General features: G+C 42.6%; 1 protein-coding gene across 1 annotated transcript in view; it reads left to right on the plus strand.

Moving 5' to 3' along the window:
* RHBDL3 (rhomboid like 3) overlaps positions 1–7,848 on the plus strand; it is a 75,386-nt gene that overhangs the window by 46,327 nt on the left and 21,211 nt on the right. The gene's annotated exons all lie outside the window — the stretch shown is intronic.

Below are 7,848 nucleotides of genomic sequence, written 5' to 3' on the forward strand. Positions count from 1 at the left end.
TCTTTCCCTCCCTCTATTAACACCAGTGTTTGCCACATCACATTCTGCATGGACTTGCTGAAGCACTCAATGGTGACTGAATGCTTCAGCAAGAGTCAAATTGCTTCTGATTTTTCCAGGGAAACAAATTTGCATGGGAAGGAACTGTGGGAGCTGTAAAAAGATCATGAAGCAATGGCTGCTGCTAGTTTAGATGTTTTTGCTCTCAGTATCAGTTGCTAGCTGCTATAATGAGCCATTTGTTTGCAAGCAGAGGTATGTCAGTCTGAATGTCTCCTGTTTTATCTAGAGATTGCACCACTTCCAGACAAAAATATACAGATAATGTTGTGTTGACGTGCTGGGTGGCGTCATACTGCACTGCTGTAGGCATCAACAGCAACAGGGATAAAGTGTTTCTAGGTCATGTTCATTTTATCCCAGGTGAGGTGTCTCAGAGTGCATGAGTCATGATCTGGATGCCTCTCTATCTCTACTAATGAGTCAATTAGTGAAGGGATCACTCAGTTTCTTGTCAAGGCAGTTTGTTGAGTCAGCACAATTGTAGACATGTGTTGTCAGATGCCCAGGATAGCTTACAAATGTTGTTTGCAAGGTATCTTGGACACTGGCCATTCAGGGGCTTTGCCTTGTTCTTGCTCTGTTATTGAATGCCTGAATCCCATCAGATTTAGTGCAATATTAATAATAATAAGCCAGGGTGACAAAGTCAAAGAGCAATGGAAGTTGTTGACATCTCTGAGGTTTCTCTGAAAGCTGGATGTATCCTTGATGCAGAGTATAGTAATTTGCATCTCTGTGTGTTCTGCAGACAATGTAGGTATTTGATCCCTTCGTTTGTTATGGTCACTCATGCATGTGTCCTTGGTTTAGAAAGAAAGTGTCTTCCATATGTCCTGTTTTCACATTCATCAGAAAAGTATGATAATATGGCCCAGCTGTCAAGGACCCTGATGCTGGCCTCCATCAGGCTATGGACAGTGTCAAGGTGAAGTTACTTTGATGGAATGACAGAAACCTGCTGTATCTAACCAGGCTGTCTTGTTAGCCCCTTGCCTATGTCGAAGTACACAGTAAAATAAATACAGCAGCTCTTAAACAGATCACACAGTATGAGGTTTTCCTCAGCTCCAGTGTAACAGTGTGGTCCTCAGTGCTCAGCAGAGTATTTATAGTAACAGCTGCTGGTTCCACAGTTGGGGATATTCAAAGTACCATGCAAGCATTCACTAATTGGGCTGCGCAACACTTAGGTAGCAGGAAGAGGTATCATCGAATTTCTTTTACAGAAATGATGGCCTAGGGCCAGCTAACACATTGACAACAGGCCTAGGAATAGAACTGGGCTTTTTCCTCTCTCCTCGCTCCACAGGGCTCAGGAGCAGCACAAGCTAATGAGAGGTAGGTGGGAGGTGAAATGCTTGGACATTCTCCTCCTTTGGGAATAGGAGATCGTGCCAGCTCACTCCCAGCTGGTGTGATTTCTGCAGAACAGCAAATTTCCTTCACTACTATGGAATGACTCCTATAAAGAAGCCATTGATTTTCCTGTTATCAGCCCCTCTATCCTTGTCTGCATTTTTTGCACTTTCTAATCAATAGGCAATGCAAATGCCAGAACATTAAACTACTTAAAAATGACATCTCTCTTCTCCCTTCTCCTCTAATTTCTATTGATTTCCAACATCCAAGCTTTTTTTAGGGCTCCTTCTCTTTTCTCTGCCTTTTGAACTTACTTTTGAACTTCCTGATGGAAAGAAACAGCACAGTTGACACAGAATCACTGTGAAATTACGGAGTTCCTTCACTTCATAGCTGTCAATCCTCTGTGTGGTGGTGTTTAAGTGCATGTTTGTGCTTGATGATCATTAGCCCTCTCTGCTTTAAGCTCAGGTTAATTTGTCTGTTTCAGTAGCTTAGCAAGAATTGACCTGCTGCCAAAAATGATGGTGCTGGGTGTCGTGATGGAAAGGCTGACCTTTCACTATACCAGAGACTGTACAAGCATGGCTCTCTGTATGTATGATTTTCCCTTTCTCCAGCATCATTATGAGCACCAAGAACTCTGCCTGCTCTCTCAAACACTGTGATCCCCAGCTAAAGGACTGCTATTGAGCAAAGCTGTGTTATCGTCTGATGTCCAAAATGTTTTGTGAACTTCTAGATACATCAAAAATGTAATTAGAGGACTTCTCACCTTAATAATGACATCCATACATGTGTCTGTTCTCAACTCAGCAAAGCAACTTAAATTTATGAAGTTGGAAGTTTTAAAATATGAGAATAGACCCCAGAAATCACTCAAGAAATAAATTGAGAAATGAATAAGTTCAGGGAAGATGAAAACTCCTGGTGTGATCTGCAAACAGAAAAGACACAAAAAAAATCAGATAGGCAACTCATTGGGAATTACTTCTCCTCTGTGTGTATGAAATTCAGCTCATGTAGTTGTAAAACACAATGCTGCAATCATATCCATTTCTGTTTCTGCACTGTGGTTTGTAATAACAGCAGAAAGCAGTTTCAGATGGGGTTTCTTATGCTGTGTCTGAGACAGTGCAGAGTAACAAAAGTGTTTCCTGTACAAGTGGAGACATCTCGAGCATCTGCTGTCTGGTTGCTTTGCAGCATTGTGAAAAGAGATGCAAAGTGAAAATTCTGCCTATGAACAGCATGGGCCACAGGAGGAGATAATGAACCAAGGTGTTTAACTAACTTTGCTACTTTTAGAGAAGAGACAAGCCAGGAGGTAATTACACTTGAGATGTTATTTGCTGGAATTCTTGCTGAACAGCAGTTGCTGTTGGCAGTCCTGGATTACTTCACATAATACCCTGTGAGCTATAGTAGAGCTTGCAGTAAGTAGTAAGCTCTAAGACAGAGTTCATGTGACTTGGGAAAAACAAAACACTGCTGCTTCCAACAGAAATGTTTAGCTGTAGCTTTGTAGTAACTTGAAGCTGATGTAGCATCTCAATAATTAGCTAATTAAATGCACATCCTTTGTTTTCCAGATCAAGAATCACCACCTGCTTTGCTCTCCCTGGCCTTGCTGGCTTCTAGGAACAGGCTAATTCTATCTCATTTTCAACAAAAAACACATATTTTTGAAGCACTATGTGACAATAATCTGGTCACCCTAATCCAAACATTTCTGGTGCCAGCACACATTACCCTTCAGAGAAGGATTTCCTTTAATTTTTGTGATTCCCTCTCTGACTTGCCAGGCTGTAAATCCTACCTCTTCAAGTAAAGAAATAAAACTGGAGAGGCAGGCTGAGAAATCTGCAGCCTCTGCTCTTCCTCCTCGAGAGTGCCAGATCCACAGTTCTGCTGGCCACCAGAGAAGGTGAGAGGCAGATCTTTGCAGGAGTTTCTTACTTCATGCAAGAGGCTGGAACATGATTAAGTGTTAGTGGAAGGTGTCTTGTGCTATGTGCTGTTGAGCAGGATGTTCAAAAGAGCAGTTACTGTGTCAAAATATTGCTGGAGTCTTAAAAATAAGATAAAATACGGAGGGTGAAGGAGATGAAGTGCCTACCCAGAGTCTTACAGTGTGTCTGTGCCACTGGATGCTGTAGATACACAAAGGTTAAGATTTAGATGCCAGCTCTTCTGTCCTGGGCAGGGGATCTCATTGGTGTTGGAAGAAAGAGCAGGACTGGCTGAAGGGATAAAATACTTTGGGATCGTGTTACAGTCCACAAACAAAAACAAAAAGTCCAAAGTGGATCCTGGAATGTTATAAGTGAGAAATGAGCTGGTTCAGTGGAGGGTTTGACTTGTGTTTTACAGCTTCATCAGACTATAGGAACTTACTGTATGTCTCATGCTAAAGAAAAAATGTAGAAAAACAATGTATCTCAGTCTAGTTTTAACACTTGCCTAGACTTGTAGGACTTTGTAATGCAGTATAGAAAGATACATTAAGATGCTCTCTATTCAAGGATGATGAAACCTAAATCTATTAGATATTGGTTGCAAGTAGCAGCAGAAGAGAGAACTTTCTTCCAAATGAACTAGTCTGTCAAATAATCATTATGCCAAATAAAGTGGAACTTACCATAGAAATAGCCATCCCTAACCTGAACTGTTTTCCGTCACATACAGTTGAAACTTGAGGAGTGCAGTATCAATTTAAATGGTTGTGTGCATATCTAAAATACACACATGAGTAAGAAATGTTATAAAGATTTTTTTTAAAAAAATTGTTTCACAAAATTGGATCTGGATTCATTTCATTGGTGGAATCCTTCCCAGCATCAATGGGAAATGGAGCAGGTATAGAGGGTTTGCAGTTTCCAACTCACTGTGTTTTGACACAGTATTATTGGAACCACGATGTTAGTCTTGTCCTGCAAGCAATGTTCTTTCAAGTAACCTTGAAATTTGAAAAGTGGTTTACCTTTTCTATTGGAAGTGCTGGAAGGCCTAAGCCTGGCACATTTAATAGGAATCGGGAAAAACCTTGAGCAGGGATAATTTATTTTGTCTCTCCTGTCTCTTTCTTTGAATCCACAGAGTAAACCACTGCTTGGTCAGACCAAATCAGAATGTTGGTATCTGGGGTTTTTTCCCCTTGATTCTGTTCGGGAAAGTGCTATCAGGTTGGCTTAGAGGATGTGAGCATCTGTGACAGATGAACTTGATGCTGAGATATACATTTTTGGAAAAGCTGTCTCTACCCACATTAGCATTTTGTAGAAGTGTGGGCAGAGGGAAAGAAATAAATGGGAATCTTGAAAGCAAAATTGATTGAAGAGGTTGCATTTGTAAGTAAAGTGGGTTATAAAACTGGAGCTGGCAGAGGCTTTTAAAAAGCTTGTGCTAAGTTCTGATTTAGTGTTCTGTGTCTTGGAGGATCAGAGTTGGGGAGGTGAATGCATTGCCTGTCACAGAGCTGTATGTGTTTAAAAATAGCTCAAGACCAGTTTCAAAGATGCCAATACATAATGGGCAGAAATCCATGTTTTTCAAAACCTTCTGAGTGAGACTGAATAAAACCATAAAAAGGGTACTGTGCCCCACACAAGCTCTGAAATTGGAGATGGGGGAAATATGACATGATTTGTCTATTGATTTTCTGAGATAGTTACAGTAGTACAGATATCCAAGGAACACAGAGGAACTGGTCTGCTGGTGGGAATGGACAACTTCCTTTGCGAGTTGCAGATTATCCTAGAGTAATTTTAGAGTGCCATGTATGCTAAACAAAAGCAGGGCTTTGTACTTCATCAAAGTTTGTCACTGTCCTACACTAGACAGTAAGGACTCATCCTAAATGTTGACATTTTCAGTGTTGAAGACAGGTTCAGATTTAAGTACGAAAAAGTTTTCCTTTTGCACAGAGGTATCAAACCCAGCCTTTTAGAGGAGCTCTAACACTAAGCTTTGGTTTGTTTCGGGATGGTAATACCAAAGGGCACAGGTGGCAGCATCTGGGTACCAGTCAGTTCAGCTTGGCTGTTTTGCGAGGGAAATTTCTTTCTCTTTGCATAATAACATTTTGCAGGCATGAAGGACTAAGGAAATGTGTTGTTCCCCCTGCTACCTTTTCTCTCCACATACTGTTTGCTGTACCCATCTGCTTGCAGCTTTAATATCACACTCACTAAAGAAGTCCCAGATCGATTGCATGAAGAGAAGTGGGATGGGCTGCCCTGGGCTTCTGAAGCCATAGTAATGTGCAGGCCAACAATGGACCTAGTGTTCTTTCAGCTGATGATTAAATACTTGGCTCATAAATACCAATATTATGTAATTCCAAAATAAAGTCAGCAAATTCTGACCATATGTGAGACTGTTTGGGATGATTTGAGTCTTCCAAAGTCAGTCTGAGGAACAAAATAGACTTCTCGTCAAGAATGGGTGAGAGCAGCAATAGTGACTTAATCCTCTGTCTCTCCTCATGCCCATCTCCTCTAGCTTGATTCAAAGGCCTGTGGGGCTGTGTAAGTAGGACCAGGACTACTGTGTTTGCTTGAGCCCTGGCAGACAGCTGTGCTGTCTCTTTGGAGATCATCTCCTCCTTGGTGCCATGGGCAATGAGTGCGGGTGGGGACCAACAGGATGTCTCCTTCCTGAGAGGCCTGATTTTATCAAGGGCTCAGTACATCCACTTACGCACATCTTGTTGGATTGTGGGGGCTTTTCAGCACATCTGGTACACTCCTGACACTGCGTCCCTGCCTCATTGGGGTGTAAAACCACGCCAAGACTGCGTCATGTAGAGGGAACCTGGACCTTCTTTCCATATCCTTTGCTCCAAAGAAGGTCTGGCAAATATTTTCATGTCCCTTCCATGTTAGCTTCTGTGTGGGGTGTGAAAGGTCCTGTGATTTATTTTCCTGTCTGGAAGAAGGAAGGCAGAGCTTCTGCTGAACAGAAGTCCAGTTTCCCACCTCCTAAGGAGAGCCAGTGGAGGCTTTAGTCATCTGAGGTGTGATTTACAGTGATCCTGCAATATTTTGCTCTTAAATCTAAGAAGACCTTTCTCGTTTTGTTTTTAGTATGTTGAGGAACACCTTCAGAAACACCATGGTGATGAATTTGCAGTGCCCTGGCTGTTGTCTGGGCTCCATGGGCAGCACAAGCATTATTGCAGAGAGGACACTGGACTGATGGGGCTGTGCTGAGTTCAGGTGACTGAGCCAGTCCCTTGTGTCATACTAAACAGTAACAGACGAGTTCAGGGGTGCCTCCGTTAGGATCCTCTGCTCAACATGATGCAAGGATATCTTTGTTATGAGCCTAACCATGGACATTAGCAGCCTTTGGAGTTTCCTGCCCATCTCCCTCAGCAGTATCTGCAATGATGAGGTGATCATCTGCTGAGGGTGGTGAGCACTTCTTGATGCTGAACTGCAGTGATGATTTTCCTTGACTCTGGAAGTTATTGTATTTTCCACTGAAGTGCTGCAGCAGGGAAAAGCACTGACCGTTTTGTGGTAGGCAGGAAATCCCATATATCACTGTAATTGTAATAAGCAGATCAGCAGCTCCAGTCAACTGTCTGGTATCTTCAGGCAAGTTTGTAGATTCAGTGTGAAATTATTCTTGTCCATAAGAGGGGCAAAGCGAGAGAGAACAGAATGAATGTGAGGGAGTTTAGCGGGGGGCGGGGTTTCCGAGCGCAGGGGAGCTGGCCAGAGTCATGATACGAACACCGATACGATTTGAGCATCGTGCTCTGCTTTACTGTTTACTTACACCAACTTGTATCTACTTTACAAAGATTCACGCCCTATTCCCACAGGACAGCCTCTAAGCAGCGGGGGAGCCGACCAGTGTATAACTTTGCCAAGGATTTCAAGGCTGCCTGCTGCCAGGTGTCTTTCAAGCCTGCAGCCTGAGGCCCCTTCAGGGGTTCTTCCCTAGCAGCCCTGAGTTGCCCAAATTGTCCTGGGGTATCGTATGCCCCTGTTCCAGAAGGAATCCCTCTACAAGGGAGCATGTGCAGAACATATCCAAAAGGCTGCTCTGAACTAACCTGAGGTGAAGGTTTCTTCTGTGGGCACAGTGAGGTCATTAGGTGGCTAAAAGTATCTTTGAAACAGAGGTACATCTCTTACCTACCAAAAGGCATTTCACACATGCTAAGGAAAGCCTTGTACCTGTTGGATGTTTCTCTACGAAAATAATGTCTTTCAATATGAGCAGGCTTTCTTAATGCAACAGAGGACCACCAACAATTGTTTTCCCCTCATCTTCCCTAGTTTTAGATACAGGCTTTTGGATGATAGACTTGAGAAGACTGAGAGAGAGACTTGGTGGACATTTTTTTTTCTTCTTTGTCTTTTCTGCTTTTTTTTCCAGAAATGTTCTTTTACAAGTGTTTTCTGGATGAAC

Source organism: Corvus brachyrhynchos, unplaced genomic scaffold (genome assembly GCF_000691975.1).
Source record: "Corvus brachyrhynchos isolate BGI_N302 unplaced genomic scaffold, ASM69197v1 scaffold407, whole genome shotgun sequence".
NCBI lineage: Eukaryota > Metazoa > Chordata > Aves > Passeriformes > Corvidae > Corvus > Corvus brachyrhynchos.